The sequence below is a fragment of the Colobus angolensis genome, unplaced genomic scaffold (assembly GCF_000951035.1).
Source record: "Colobus angolensis palliatus isolate OR3802 unplaced genomic scaffold, Cang.pa_1.0 Scaffold137, whole genome shotgun sequence".
NCBI lineage: Eukaryota > Metazoa > Chordata > Mammalia > Primates > Cercopithecidae > Colobus > Colobus angolensis.
The window spans coordinates 5,243,009-5,259,720 of record NW_012114455.1 but is presented as its reverse complement, the minus strand read 5'-3'; the positions used below and the strand labels follow the sequence as shown (position 1 = coordinate 5,259,720).

Genomic DNA, 16,712 nt, shown 5'->3' with positions numbered 1-16,712 from the left:
CATTCTGGAATACTGATAAAATTTTACCATGTACTAACCACAAAGCAAATTTCAAAAAATACCCAAAAGTCCTAGTTCATGTAATTAGGCCAGATTGTCCAAGCACAATAGACAATCAATTTCATAGGCATGAAGTTAATAATAAAAAACAGACAAACCATTCTACACTTTTACATTTGGACAATATAAGCACTCTTCTATAAAATCCCTAGTTCAAAAAAGAAATCATAATGGGTGTTAGAAAGTATTTATAATAGTAACAGTGAAAATATTAGCAATCAAACCCGTGACACATCGGTACGACGACAGTTAAAGGATTTGAGCCAAATCCACTAAGTGAATATTTATACAATCTGATTATATATGTGGGAAAATATAAAAGTAGATTTCTTCTTTACACCTTACCAAAAAATAAATTCAGGAATAAAGACCCAAATGTAAAAAGTAAAACTCTCAATGTTATACACAAAAATATATGCAATAGCTTATGAACTTGGGATGGGAAAGAATCCATTAGATGATACATAAAAAGTTTAAACTGTAAAGGAAAAGATTGCTAAATTTGGTTGTATTAAAATGTAAAACTTCTATACAATAGAAAGCTCCATAGGCCAAGTTCAAAGACCAGCCACACACAGAGAGGAGAAATCTGCGGTGTAGAGGGCAGGGAAAAAACTACTATCCAGAATACGTAAAGGATTACAAGTCGGTAAGAAAAGGACAACCCAGAAGAAAAACAAACAAAGGATATTTCTGAACGATTCACAGAACAGGAAACCCAAGTGGATTATAGAATGATTTTCTCTGTGTTAGTAATTAGCTAAAAGATAATTGAAATTTTATAGCTATCAGTTTAAAAAAAAATTAGTCTGATTTCATTGAGTATTGGCAAGAACATGGAGAAATCAGGTTTGATTTCTTGCTGATGGTAGTATATATCAGTACAATCAATTTGGAGACAGCTTAGCAATGCTTGGTAAAGGTGAAACTGCACAAACCTTCTGACCCAGTAATTCCCCTTCCAGGGATCTCCTTGAGAAGCTCTTGCACAAATGCCCGGAAAGACATGTACGAGCATGTCTAAGGAGGCTTTGTTAGTAACAGTAAAACATTAGAAATAACCCTCACCTATCTTAGGGAAATGTCCACAGTTTCACCCATGGCAAGCCTGTAGGTCAAACAGGAGAACCAGCACTGACATGCTGCAGGTGCTTGAAGAGAACTGTCGAGGGCACACAAGGAGGGAGTGTGTTTGAAGAAAGAATGGGCGTCTGAATGACAGTAAAAAAGACTAGACAAAACAAATATGGGAATGTCAGCCTAGGCAGACGGTGAGCAAAGGTGTAAAGCCTGGAGCCAGCCTGGCATCTGGGGAGGCTGGCAGTGCTGCTGAGGCAGAAGTGGGAGGCGGCGTGACGCTATTGGGGTGATGGGGCAAGACGGAGGACTGGGGCGGGAAAGGTGGCAGAGGCCAAAGAATGGATATTGTGCAGAGAAGTTCAGACCTCAATCCTGCAGGCCAGTAATTTCCTAACTTTTGGGCTTTATGATGTCTTTATGCTTTTAAAAATTATTGGGGACCCAAAGGATTTTGTGTTCATGTGTGTTATATAGAAATTTATTACATTCAAAATTAAAATCAGGAATATTAAGCATTTTGTTACTTATTTAAAAGTAACAGTAAGAAGGCCATGACATGTTAATATAGATAACATATTTGTATTGTCCAAGATTAAAAAAAAAATTGTAAGAGACGTCTGGTTTACTGGAAGATAGCTGGATTTCAAGTTTTTTACAATACGTTGTTTTGGTTGAAGTGTATGAAGAAAAGCTTGCCTCATATAGATAGCTGGAAAAGGGAGAAGCCTTTTTCACTCATTATGGATGTTCTTTGATACTATACTAAAACTGGACAACTGGTAGTTTCTCAAAAGTTAGTTGCAATGTGGAACCTGAAGCCATATTAGCAAATGTTTCAAACTCGGTTACATTAAAATCCATTGGTCCATCATGCACCTGAATAGACTTTTTAAAAATGTGTGCATGATTTTGTAATATACACCATTAGTTGGAAAATATTGGCTGAGTTATGTAAATCTTCCCAATGTTAATGCATCTCATTGTACAAGACCCAAAACAAACTCCACATGTTTCTTAATATCGCCACCGATCTCATCAGAAAAGTCATTAAGTGTTGAGAAGCTGTCATGCTTATGGTGACAGACGCATGTTTTCCAAAATTCTAATTTTTGCTTGAAAGATCACATTTTATCATTGGCAGCAAACACTGCTGGTTGTTTTCCTTGAAGTGACAAGCTCACTCTATTAATTTTTGAGATTATAACTGCCAAATACCCAAGTCTAAACAACCACAGTCTGTCTGTCAGTCATGCTTTCAAGTACAAATGATGTTAGGTAGAAGAAGAGAAAGGCAGTTTAGCTTGCGACTCAAATGATTGCACAGATGCTTTTCCCGGAGACAACCACTGTATTTTGGTATGTAGCAGAATTGTTTACGAGTACTTTGTATTTTGACACGCAGAATATTTAAAAAATACTCATTAAAAGGCTGAGATTTTAAAAAGTTAATATTTTTGCTGCTTCATACTGGCATTTTTAAGTGAAACTAGCTTTTTTATCTTCTGCAAATGCATGAGGTAAAGATACAGACACTAGGTTATAGTATAGTTTTGTTTTATGCCTTAATTTGTGCTGAGGCACCTACTGATTTGCCCACTAGTGTTTTTCCACCATCATGCAAGTATCAACACAGTGAAAAGGTTAAATAATCTCCTATTCTTATTATGAAAATAGTTTTGACCTGACCTCATGTACCCTCTGAAAGTGTTTTGGAGTTCCACATTATACTTTGAGAACTGTTATTAGATAAGATGGAGACTATCAGGGAAGGACATGGCCAAATTTGCAATTTAGGAAGATCATTCTGCCAACAGCATGGCTGATGAGTTGGATGGGATCAGTCTGTGGGCAGGAGACTACGGCAGTGTTCCAGGAAAAGTGATGAGAGCCCTGAACTAGGACCAAGGCTGTGGGCATAGGGAGCATGGAGACAGGAAAAATGACAAATCCAAGATGTCTCCTAGCTTCCCTGGCTGCAGAGAGGATTCACAGAGATGGGAAACTCAGGAGAAGAAGCAGATGGGGGCTCAGCTTTGGTTTGGTTGATATTGAGGTGCCATTTATGGAGATATGTCCAAAGCAGCTGTTTATATGGATCCTGAGATACATGTTTGAGAACTAAAATCAAGGAAAAGTCAAGGAAAGATAAAATACTGGAGGGTTAGTCTTGAGCCTACAACTTACTTACTACCAAGCTTTAATGAATAGGTAGAGGAAGAGGAATCTGCAAAGGAGACTGAGAAGGAACAATAAGAAAGACAGAAGGACAAACACAAGATATTTTTTCATGGGATATGAGACTATTTCCAGAAGGTGAAGCCCAACCATGGCAAATGCTATAGATACCTAAGAACTAAAAGGAGTTCCTGAAAACATAAGCACCATGAAGCCTTTACACCAGTACCTCCCCATGCCTGGAACACTGCCTGGTTCAGAGTAGGTACATGTAATTTTTGTTGAATGAACAAATGAGCCAGCCCATTGGAACTTGCCATTGAGGGCACTGGTGACTGTCGTCATAGTGACTTTGTGGAGTGTAGACACAAGCCTGGCACTGTCTATGAAAAAAAATGCAGGAAATAAGAGGTGAGTGTACATTTTTTTAAAGGAACTTTATCAAAGGAAGGGAAGAGATAAAGAGAGATCTTCCAAGCATAACAAGGTGAAAGATGGCTTATATTTAGTTAGGCTGATTTTTCTTTTAAGAATGAGAGACTTCTAAGTATGTTTTATAAGCACTGGGGAAGGAGCAAGTAGAAAGAGAAAGGTTGACAATTAATGGTAAATTATAATCCTTTTATTCACAGCTTCCTGTCTCCTCAAGCTCCTTAGTCCCCAAAGCTTGAAGAGAGATGGCTTGAAGAGAGATTCTCCCTGACACAAAGTGTACTCTGGTCAAACTTTTGCCTGTGCTGATCATCCACAAGGAAAGCACTACTGAGAGATTATGCCCCCTCCTGTCCCCTTCTGTCCTAGCACCAGACTGTCATTTATCTCAGCCTTTCATGACCTGGCATTTTTAAGTGAACCCAGCTTTATTTTCTTCTGGTAAATGCATGAGGACTTCAAGGCATCACACCCCAGATGTAGCTCCAGAAGCTCCAGAGTCTGCCATCGTGAGTCCAGCCATGTGCACGACTTTGAGTTCTTCAGAAGTGCCACCTCTTTCTTACCTCCCAGCTTCCTTGTCCAGCGCAGTCTTCCTCTGCATGTCTAGCTGGCTAACTGCTCCTCACCCTTGAGCTCCCTCCCCTGAGCTTCCTCTCTCATAGTACACATCCCACTAGACTACAAATTCCTCCTCACAACCTTTCTTCTCCCGCTAGTCTAGAAGCTCTGTGAAGGGAGGTACCAAGTCTTGCTCTCTCTGTGTCCCCAGCACCCAGCACACAGTAAGGCTCCTAAATGTATGTATTCCAAATCTCCTTTCATCCTAACTCTCTTCATGGACAAAGACCTAGGCAGGGCAACAGGCTCAGAAATGGAATCCAAAGCATCGCTTTAGGTTACGTAGTTTCTAGGTAGAGTCTAATTTTCTCTGCCTGCTGACTGAGGCAGCACACAGCCTGCAGACTTGGAGGCAGTGAAGACTACATCATAATAACCATCTATTAAACTTCAAAGGGAGAAAAATTAAAAACATGAATGGAACTAATTGCTGGCTGCCACAAATTGGTTTCTGGGCATTATAAATGGTTTAATAGTTAGTCTAGATACCACTGCGATAGGTCGCTGCCATTTACAACTACAAACACAGAGAGATGTGAAGATAACCGATGCAGGCTGTGGCCTCCACAGTCACAACTCCACAGCCGCAAGGAAAGAACTGTACCTGTTTTGAGTGTTTGACATATTATCTGTCACAAAGTAGCCAAAAATGACTCCTGTCTAACAATTACATAACCTAAAGACATGGCGCCCAGGTGAAACAAACCAAACTTCACAGACTACCCTGGCTAGGAGTCAGGATGCCTGGAGGTCAGATGAGGCTCTGAAGTAACCAGCCCTATGCTCACAGGCTAGTCGCCTATTTTGAGTACTCAGTGAGGCCTGATAGAATATAGCTCTCTGTGGGGTCCACACCCATGAATTCAACCTGCCTCAGATGGAAAATATTCAAAAAATTGCATCTGTACTGAACATGTACAGACTCTTTTTTCTTGTCATTTTCCCCTCAACAATAAAGGTCTAATGATTTATATAGCATTACACTGTACTGGGTATTATAAGTAACCTAGAGATGATGTAAAGTATATGGAGGAAGTGCATAGGTTATGTGCAAATACTGTGCCATTTTCTATCAGGGACTTGGGCTTCTATGGATTTTGGTATCCTGGAAAGATGCTAAAATGAATCCTCTAGGGATACCAAGGGATGACTGTACTTGGGCTAATGCATTCACTTATTCATTTAATCAGTCCAGATTTATTAAGTACCTACCACATTCCTGGCACAGCAGTAGGTACTCAAGCTACCTTGAGATTCCAGTCCACCATAAGGCTCATGCCAAAGAACACGATGTGGCGATGCTGTTGAGGTATGCACGGGTGCCATCAGGGGAGGTACGGAAGGAGTAACAAAAACTCAGCAGAGAGAAAGCACATGAAGTCTCAAGAGGGAGAGATCTTTGAATTGGGCTTTAAGTGATAAATGTGAGTTCGTCAGGCAGCAAAGAAGGAAATGCCATTCAAAATAACAGGAACAGGGCATCAGAGATAAACCTGAAAAAGAAATGTTTAGAGAGCAGTGAGTGTTAGGTGGGTGTGGTTAGAGGAGAGGAACCTGTTAGGTTCAGTTAGGGAGGTCTGGGAGGTGTCTGGGCACTCTCTTGTAGGCAATAGGCAGTGGTACTGACACTTCAGCATGTGCCAGCATTACCAGGAGGACTTGTTAAAACACAGATTGCTGGGCCCCTCTCCCATAGTTTCTGATTTAGCAGTGCTGGGGGAGGGCCTGAGGATTGGCATTTCTGTTAAGCTCCCAGGTGACACTGCTTCTTCCAGTCCTGGGACCACACTCAGGGAGCCACTGCGCTAGGGAGTCCTCCCTTCTGAAGCTTGTATGTCCAGTCTGTTGAAGCAAGTAGTTGGCACCGCATAGAGCAGATTGGAAGGGGACAGGCTGAAGGCAGAGTGGCATCCAGGAGGCTTATAGAGGCTCCCAGAAACAAAACTCCTGCCAACTTCTGCAACTCAAGAGTCCCCAACTCATCTTAAGCCCTAATGTTTGTTTCCTTTATTTAGCCTGTTACTGGTACCTGAAATTTTTACTAGCAGCTTTTCTCATTTGGATTATGAATTGCAAATACTTCCGGAAGGGGCCGCACATGAAACTGCAATCAGGGCTTTACTATAGAGTGGTAATTTCATTATGGGAGTCTTTTCATGCAAAGCTGGATGAGACGATGGTCATTTCTAATGCACTAGGAGGGCAGATTCACTCCTGGCTATACCGTACCCTGATGGCACACTGTTACCCAAGTCACTTCACCTCCCTGAGTCTCAGTCTCAGTCTACTCTTTGGAAAAATTGTGGATGCTAATAATAACACTTGTCACAGTGAGAAAATGTGTGTAAGAGCTTCTGGAATATATCAAGTGCTAAACAGAAATGCTAACATATATGCACATACACACACATATTCTTTTAGTGCGTCTTTTAGCATATTGAAAACTTCAGAAGACTCTTAATGGATCTAAGGTTTGTCAAACCTGTTGGGTTGTTGCCTTGTGTATGTATGAGAGAGACACACAGAGAGACAAAGTAAGACAGAGACAGCAGGAGAGGTAGGAAAGGAGTGAGACAGAATACGTCAGAGTGAAAGGCAGAGGCTGATGTTCATTCCAATTTTACCATTGGCCTTTTGGTCTATATTTACAATGACTTTTACAAGACTCCTAAGTTAAAACAGGTCAGGATTTAGAAACCTTATAGGCAGGGATTTCTCCTTGTTATCAAATAGAAAAAAAAAATCCTTCCTTGGGTCTTTAGGGACTTCCTAGTTTCTCTCTGGATATTTGCACTGTTTTCTACGAACCCCGAAACAGGCAGTATTGATCAGGCCCAGACTGAATACACCTAATCCCTGTAAACAAATACCTGTCTAGCCAGTTCTGGGAAACCTTTTCTTAACCTTCGTGTGATTCACCACCTCCAGGATATTGACAGGCCAGGTTTAAAGGGCTCATTTAACTAAATGTGATTGAACTTTTCCTTTCATCAGGAAGGGGTGCACAGAGGATGTAACATTTATTCTGGAGTGCCTGGGCGGGCGCACGCTGGAACGGCAAGCTATCAGCTTACGCACAAGTGAACCGTTCCCCGGGTGGCGTGGTTAATCGCAGCAGCTTCACCATGGTAAAAGACAAACAATGTCCTTTCTGTCTCGTCCCAAGGAAAAGAAAGACGACATCTACCAATTTGTAAGAGGATAATTTCCTAATTATCCCCTGAAGTTTGTTATTTCTGGTGGGTCTTTAAATCAGGCTGAGAAGAGTGAAATCAGATCCTTCCTTTCGAGATGAAAAGCGTTATTGACAGCATTAGTTTCCGCAGTGTCTCCCTCTACAGCTGAAGGAAGAATCTGCTGGTCTCCGTGGCAGTAGTCCTGGGGGCAGCAGCAGCAGCATGTGCAGGAGAAGGTCCCGAATGGAAAGGCTGGGGCTGGTGGGCTTCAGCTTGGTCACAATGTCGTTGTTTAATTACTTGGAAAAGCTCCCTCCAGAGTGAGCGGAGGCCCGGACAATACGTGACTCACAGCATATTGACTCCTGAATGTTTTAGAAATGAAGCTTAACTTAATTTTCGGCAGCCATTAAATTCTCCTCAAGGCATTTTGTGAAAAAAGGAGGGGTGTTCTGGTCGTGATTATCAAACCGTAACCACCCTCAGCCACACCTGGGGCACTCCCAGACTGTTGGATGCTCGTCAGGAAACGAAACGAACGTTTCTGTAGGACCTATCATGTGCTCCAGAACTTTTCAGCCTCCTGCCCGACGTCTCGCAACAATCCCGCCAGGCAAGTGGAAGAGCTGCTGTTTCAAAGTGAGGAAACTGAAGCTCAAAGTCCACATTCCCAAAGGGAGGAGCTGAAGAAGAGCGCCAGTCTCACCCCATCATTCTGTGTCCTTCCAGAAGGAAGAGGCCACCCTGGTAGCTCTGTTTCCAGAGCTCTGCTTCTTTCGCCTTCCTGCCTCCCACTCTGACTGCGGGGGCGCTTACACGCAGGGGCCAGCAGGAAACAGACAAAGGGGTGAAGGTGGAAGAACGGGAGCAGGGAGGAAAACTCGGCACCACCTGGAGGTGAGAAGGATTGGCGTTGCCGGGGACGCCAGGGCTGGTACCGAGAAGAACAGAGAAGGTGGTAAAATGTGGCCTTGTGCTTTCTCCAGTTCCGGAAGGGCCGGCATGCCTCCATTCCTAGAGTCCATTGATTAACTCGGCAGCTGTTTATTAAGCATCTACTGTGTCCCCAGTACTTTAATGGGCACTGGGAGTACAGCAGCCATCAAACAAAACTCCTTCCCCCACGGAGCTTACGTTCTAGGGGAGTTTCTATCGGCTCAGAATGAGGGCGCCCCTTCTGGTTCCCATGGACACGCACACGCGCAGACACCCATGCGCTCACATATGTGTGCACTCATGCACTTACCCACGCGTGCACACGCACTGCCCTGGCTTACCACCCTTTCTCTAGCCAAGCATCTGAAGCAGAGGCACAGCGCGGTGGCTCCCGGATGGCCGTGCGCGAGGAGCAGGCCAAGCCCGCGGCGGCCACCCGCATCTCAAGGCCCGCGCAGTCGGCAGGGCGCAGCTGTGCGGTGTCCCTGGGAGGGAAGGAGGCTGCGCGGAGCCCCCGAGCCCTAGCCCCAGCCCCGCGTGGTTACACCTGCCCGCGCTCGCTCTCAGGGCATAGCAGGGCTCTTCCTCCAGGGGCTTGCCGTGGAGCAGGCGGTGTCAACCCCTCCAGGCTCCCGCTGGCCCACATTCGCCACCCGCCTTTGCCTCTTAGCCCCACAGACCCACCCGGGCTTCTGCCAGGCACAGCCACGCTGGACTTATTCCTCCCTCCTCTAATGATTTCTGGGACCCAGCCTGGAGGGAGAGAGGAGGGAAGGTGCCCGCCTGCGCCAGCCTTGGTGTTTGGGTGGGACACAGGTGGAAAACAGTTACAGGGCTCTTTGGAAACAGCCTCGGCCCTGGAACTGTGGCAGAAACTTGGACTCGGTGGCCTGAAACCAGGCTGAGGAGCACGGTCAGGCAGTGCGGACATGTCCCTCGGGGCTGATTGAGTAGACACTCCTTCCTTCTGAAACGTTTTCGTCGGCTGTTTGTTTCCAAACCTAGCAACCACCTATCACCACTTCCGCTCACAAATGCTTTCCCTAACGCCAGGCTGCGCAGGACGGCGTGCACTATGACGGCCTCCTCTCACTCAATTCTCCCATGCTCTCTGAGTCTCTGGTAGGCAACTCCCTACCAGGCCACATCTGTTGCCCTGGGCCAGTTAGCACCTTCGGGAGGTTCTCCTGTGGCCATGCCCACCTGCCTGCCCTCTCAGGAGAAAGAGAGAGTGGCAGGGCAGGAGGAGGGTCCCCGCCTCCACAGGACAGCTGGCTTAGCTCTGCAGAGCCCCTGTGGCTGGGAGGGTGTTTGTTAGGGCCCCATGGGGTCAGGGTACAGGCAGGCTTTCCGGGCAGGTGGGCCTGCCTCAGTCCCATCCTGCACCCACTGTGGATCAATGTCAACAGCAAGAGACCCACACAGGGTCTGGTTCTCTCTCCTTGGCAGGTACAAGAGAACTGTGCATTTGTCTTTTGCTCACAGCTTCGCTGAAGAGGTACAGAGGCCAAGCAACTCCAAGGCTGTTTGGAAGGAGAGCTGGGCTCTGCCTCCTAGGAGAGTCGGAGGACATTTATTCTCTGTGGAGTGTTAAGGGAGGACTGCCCTATTCCTTGTCTGCTAGTACTTGCCCTGGGAGCCAGTGCATCTTATCCCTTTTAATTCTCACTGGCTCTGCTAGACACATATTACCATCCCATTTTACGGGTGAGGAGACTGAGTTTCAGAGAGTTGTTTCTGTATAGCTATAAATGTGGGAGGCTGAATAGGACGGGTTACATCACCTTCAACTAGTTTTATGGCCAATAGGAATTCATTTTCCTGGTTCTTTCAAAGCGGTGGATAAGGCTGGGAATTAGGATGCCCTCCTTCTACTCCAGTCATGCCAGTTTGGCCTCTACTCTATAAACAGCCCTTGTTCTTTTCTGTCTCCTAGATTCTCTCACGTAGCTTCCCCAACGTGGAATGCCACTCTCCCTCCCACCAGTTCAACTCCGGCACGCTTGAAAGGCCCTGCTAACAAACCTCTTCCCACAGGAACCTTTCCCTGCCCACTCTAGCTTTTGGCCATCTCTCCCTACTCTAACAACTGCATTCTGTCATCAAATCAAACTCTTCATGACAGCACTGCCTTTTATGATTTGCTCATTGTTTCCATTTCATTGGTCTCATTCCATCAGCCAGACTGATCTCTGTAAGGGCAGGGACCAAGCACGGACACTTCCCCTAGATGCCCCACTGTTTCCAGCTGAGTGCTGCCATAAAGTTGCACTCAGTGACTCTTATTTGGCTAACATTCTAAACAGGAGCCAAGGAGTCTTTGCTACAAGACAGTGAGTGATGGTACTATTGGGCTTTCAGCCATTAATCGGCTAGCAGCAACTTCCCCTCACTGGGTGGCCAGCCTTCCTGGTTCCTCCAGACTGTCAAGAAGGATTGCACCTGAGTTCGCTGAGAAAGGGAGACAGAGCTTAATTGTGTGCTCTGTTCACACTAAGGCACCCCACGACTAAGACCAGAAGTGCGGACAGGCATAACCACGCGGGGCTGGGGCTCCTGGGCCTCTGCGCAGCCTCCTTCCGTCCCAGGTATGTGATGACTGAGGATAAGTAAGTGAAATGCAAACAGTTATATACATAACAAACAATCTGACCTAAAGTTGAAAACCACTAGGTAAATTATTGGAGTATTTCTTTCTGGGGCCCAGCGTGGAAGGAGAAGAGAGGGAAGGTGTCCACCTGCGCCGGCCATAGTGTTTGGGTGAGGCACAGGTTGAAAGCAATTACAGGGCTCTCTGGAAACAGCCTCAGCCCTGGAACTGTGGCAGCAACTTGCACTCGGTGGCCTGCTTTCAAATTACTGGAGTACTCTTTTTGGAGTATTTCTGTGCTTTCTGTTGAAAGTTTGAGGCTGTTCAATGACATCATCTAAGGCCAAGTCCTTTTTCCTGTTACCTTCTCAGCATGCATGAGTGGTCATTTCTTACCTCTACAGCTTATAACATGTTTTCACATCTGTCATCCCATTTATTTCTTGCAAGACTTTGAAAGGGAATAACGTAACAATAACAACGTTAATGAAAATGTTGATATTTATTAAATACTTACATGTTCTAGGCATCAAGGGCACCAAGGGCTTTATGTATATTAATTGGTTTGTTCCTTACCATTTTACAGATGCAGAAACTGAGGCACTGAGAATAGTGATTTCAGACCATACAGCCTTCCAAGTGGCAAAGCCTGGGCTTGAACCAGGTCTCCTGAACTACAACCTAGCAGAGAGAGAGAGAGAGAGACAACCACCATGTCCTCTTGCCTGTGGCTGCATCCAGTGCCAATTTAACTCAGCTCGTCCAGGAAGCCCCTTTCTCACCTTGGCCCCAGGCTTGTTCTTGGGGAAGATTCAGGGACTGGGTTGATATCCTGAACTCAAGGGAGGGAGACAGGAGAACTGGGCTTAGCTTGGTCATTCCCTTAACCTCTCCAAGCCAAACTTTCGTCACCTGCAAATTAGGAATGATGGTCCTAAAATATCTGATAGGCCTGTTGGAAGCATCTAATGAGACAGAGTAAATATAAAGCACTTGTAATCAAATTCCCCTCCTCTTCCCTTTCCCCACTGTTCCAGGGAGCATTGCATGTATAGACACAGGGTTTATTGTTGAATTGACGTTTATTTGCTGGGCCACACTCCTTAATATATTAAGGCAAGAACCACTGAAAGGAACTCTGACTCCTGATATCCCCTGGGAAGAAGGCCTGTCTTCAGTATAGAAGTAAGAACTCAGAAAGTAGGTCGTGGGTGAGAGAGACATCTGGCTCCTTGGTTTCTTTCTCTCCAGCCTGGACCTTGTGGACTCTAGACAGGCTGGAGGATATCCTTTGCAGACAAGTGAGGCTGGGCAGAGAGCCTCTCTGTGTGGGCCACAGGGTGCAGCAGTCACCTTCAGAGTTACTTGCATGTTATTCCCCCCTTGAGTTACATCTTGTTTAAAAGGTCCAGCCTGGTCTCAGCCGTGCCACTGAGGACAACAGGATATTCAAGTCTGGGCTTTTGGGGTAAGTAAGAAGAGCAGTGCGTGCTGGTCAGCAGGGTGTGGTACCAGTGGCCTGTGTTGGCGGGAATGTCCCGAAGGCAGAGGGGGACCAAGAGCAGAGGTAGGAGATACGGCCACCCAAGTGGGAATCCTCCCTCCCTGCCAGCACTCCTTTGGTCAACAAACTGCATTCCAGGTCTTACTGAAGGGGCTCTTGAGTGCTGAGAGCTCTACAAGAGGAAGAAGATGCCTGGGTGCTGAGGAAGGAGACTGACATGGAACACCTACCTTCCACCAGGCAGGGCTGCTGGGAACACCGTGGGCATTTTCTCACTTCATTTTCACAATGACCCTACAAGGTAGGTGCTGTGACTTTCTCCCATGTTTGGGGAAACTTGGCCTTGGAGAGGTCAGCTGGTGCACCCCAGGGGCCAGGCCGTGGGTGACCAGGCTGGGATCCAAAGCCAGGTCTGCGGGACTCACCTGCTGGTGCCATCTCCAGATACCCTGCAGTGTGCCTGGGGTGGCTCGGCCTGCTGTGGCTCTTTGTTTCTCTTTGAGAGAAGGGAGGGAATGGTTCTTTCACTGGCTGGGATGGTGAGATCATTATCACCCTCAAAAAGCGTGTATTAAATCCCTAATTGTTCATGGCACTGAGCACAGGACTGAATTATTTTGTATATAAAAATAATTAACAAAAGTGCACAGATAGAGTCTCTGCCTCCTGGGAACACAGGAGCCCCAGCATGTGAAGGTGAACTCAAGTGCCATGCCTGTAAAGCCAAGGCCGTGGTGCCATTCGCAGGAAGCCTGATGACCTGTGTGACTTTGGGCAGTTCCTCACTCTCTCCAGGCTTTCTCCAGGCTTGCCACATGGTGAGATAATATATGGAAAGCACTTAGCAAGTGCCCAACGTACTGTACATTCTCAATCATCAACAACTATTATTACAGCCATTGGGTAGATGGCTTATATCCAAAATGGATTTAGGGATGGGGGAAGGGTTTATGGTTAAACATTTTTTTTGAGGGTGGGTGGACAGAGTCTCATTCTGTTGCCCAGGCTGGAATACAGTGGAGAGAACATGGCTCACCTGCAGCCTCTACCTCATGGGCTCAAGCCATCCTCCCACCTCAGCCTCCTGAGTAGCTGGGACCACAGGTGCATGCTACCATCCCTGAGTACTTTTTAAATTTTTCTGTAGAGTCGGGGCCTCACCATGTTGCCCAGGCTGGTCTCGAACTGCCGGGCTCAAGTGATCCTCCTGCCTTGGTTTCCCACAGTGTTGGGATTATAGGTGTGAGCAACCATGCCTGGCCAGAAAGAAGACTCTTGATTGCACAGTGGAGGCACCCTTTCACTACTCCACTGCTCTGTGGCTGTGGAAAGGCCACAGGGATCTTGTTTTCCTTACAAGAAAATGTTCTTATTCTTCTAAGATAAGGAGGGCTCGACCTTTATGGAGCAATCCTTCAAGTGTCTGTCTCACAGTCACTGATCTTTAGTTCTTTATTCTGGAGAGATGTGCGGCTTTCTTGAGGCAAAATTGTTGAAGGAACTGTGAAATGCAGCAGGCTAGAGCCATTAGTGACCTGCATACATGAAGAACTCAGTAAGTGCTGGCTGACTGGGATACTAGGGTGCGGGGTGCCCAGTTTCCCCAGACCTACAAAGGAGCCTACCGTCCTTTCAATATTTGCCTGAGAGACAAAATGACAGAGCCATGAACCCATCAGGTAAGACATCTGGAGCTGCCAGGGCTGCAGACGCAGACGGAGGGCTCCCAGAGGAGCTTTCACCCTGTGAGGGTGCTGCAGTGTGCACCCTTTGCCACGCACAGCTGGACAGGGAGTGACGAGGAGCCCTAGTAACACAAGGGCACATCCTTTGGAAAATGTCTTTTGTTTCTTCCTGGCAGAGGCTGGGGAAGACACAAGCTTTGTGCTTAATGGCCTGTCAGGAGGAAAAGAAATCCATAGCAGTAGAGAGAAAAAGATTAAACTAATAATAAAACCAAACCCAAACATCACCGCCCTCCTGCCCCTCCGCCCCAGCCCACACCTGACACTGAGCTGTCTTCCAGCCAGTTCCCCTCCCAGGCAAATAATATTTATTCCATGAGGCCCTGACACACCAGTCCTCAACAAGACAATGCTTGATTGTTTCTTCCTTCCCCCCTGCAGCAAACCATGGGCTGCAGCAGAAGACGTGAAAAGGGAAAGGAGCGAGGTTGCTGCTCTTCTCATGGGACCAGCTCCGGGTGCTGTCAAAACAAGCCTCAGATAAGGGCGGGCAAGGGATGGCGGGCTCAGAGATTAGCGCTGCTACTGCCTAACCTGCTCAGAAAGTTTCATGCTTTTAGCAGAGTTTCTGGCAGCTGTGACCACTTAAACGGCTTTTGCTTCCATTAAACAGGAGAGTCATTAAGTCACGGAGCTTAAAGCAGCTCTACAGGGCCCAGTAGTGATTCCTCAGTGAAAAGTGCCAATTCATTGCTTGGTAGATTAAAAGAAACCTGGAGGTTTGCAGTCAGGTGAGTTTCTGTAGCATTAGGGTTGACGGTTGACCTCGATGTGACTCTGTGCTAAAAAACGGTCTTGTGTGAGTCCAAGAGGCCTGCACTGGTGATGCAGTGAGAAGAGGGAAGGTTCAGATCACAGAGAGGAATCGGATTGTCAGTTTCCCCAGGTTCTCAGCAGCTGCCCTGTCTGTTCAGACCTGAAAGGTCTTACCGATGTTAGGGTTTATCAGTAGGTTTATCAATGGGATATATGTTGCAGGCCAAGACAGTTTGTGTTTTCCCAGTCCAGGTTTACTTCCTTGTGGATCAGCCACAGCCATCAGGGGCAGGAGTGGTCCCTCCTTGTAACTAGGGATGGTGTCCCTTTCTTCTTTGGGCAGTGTCTGTCGACAATGTACAGAAAGGAGGGGAACAAATGTTAACCCCAGGGGCTGACTACATTGTCCTCCCTCACAGGGGAGCCCACCCCTCACTCAGCAGTGGTCCACGGCGGCTAAACCAGCCAGTAGGCAGGAACACCGGGACTGCTCACGAGGGCAAAGTGGGCCAGGTGCGGTGGCTCACACCTAATTCTAGCACTTTGGGAGGCTGAGGTGGGCAGATTCCCTGAGCTAAGGGAGTTCAAGACCAGCCAGCCGGGGCACATGGTGAAACCCTGTCTCGACTAAAATACAAAAAATTAGCTGGGCATGGTGGTGTGCGCCTGTAGTCCCAGCTACTCGGGCGGCTGAGGTGTGAGAATTGCTTGAATCCGGAAGCGGAGGTTGCAGTCAGCCGGGGTGACAGAGCGAGACTCTGTCTCCAAAACAAACAAACAAACAACAATAACAAACACACACACACACACACAAAAGAAACAAAAACAGTAACAACAAAACAAGGAGCAAAGGCAAAGTGAGAACTTGTTTCTGGAGGGTACTCACTGGCTTTCCAAAAGCGTTCATTTATTCTAACTCATAATTAGGTGGGGTGAGAAGGGAAGGTATTACTATCCCCATTTTATAGCTGAAGAAACTGAGGTTCAAGAAAGTTAAGTGACACCTAAGCAAGCATCTCAAACCCCAGGACTTTTGATTCCTAGGCTGGTGCTCTTACTGCGTTAGCACTATGAGCTTTACCCGACGTGGCTGTGGAACTCCAGGACTCAACTTCCAGCCTGGTCTCTGTCCACCTTGCCAGCATCCCCTTTTCACTTGTCAAGATCCAGCCAGACTACCCCGTTCACTCGAGGCCTGGCACTGGAAGCCAGTCAGCACAAAGATGAAAACGACTCAAGAGTTTGTCTCCCTGCCCATTTCGCTGAGGTCAGAAAGCAGCTAGGAGAAGAATGAAAAGGTTTGGGGTGGGTGTCTTCCCCTACCTTAAGTTGTCACTCTTTCCTGGGGCTGACTGGGAGGAATTGATTGCATCTGCACAGAACCATGAACATAGATTGTGGGAACTGAGGTAGGACATTTGCCAAAGGGAACTCCAGGAATACTTGGCTCCCTGCAACTCCAGTGTGAGGGACGTGTAGCCTCACGGCTACCCCACGGCTACCCAGTGGATGACCAGCGTTCTGGAAATACCACTCCATACAAGAATTCTGATGGGTTCTGTGATCCAGGACAAAAGAGGCTCAATCCTGGCTGGAAAACCTGGGGTAACTGGCAGTCTGGCTTATCCCATGTGGGA

At 46.8% G+C, this 16,712-nt stretch overlaps 1 long non-coding RNA gene across 1 annotated transcript; it reads left to right on the top strand.

The window, feature by feature from the left end:
- The first annotated feature begins 9,923 nt into the window (after positions 1 to 9,923).
- Positions 9,924 to 15,027, top strand: LOC105506501. The gene is made up of 4 exons (XR_001000934.1): positions 9,924 to 10,187; positions 11,657 to 11,893; positions 12,713 to 12,875; positions 14,701 to 15,027. It is a non-coding gene; the product is annotated as an uncharacterized LOC105506501 (long non-coding RNA).
- Positions 15,028 to 16,712: the final 1,685 nt, after the last annotated feature.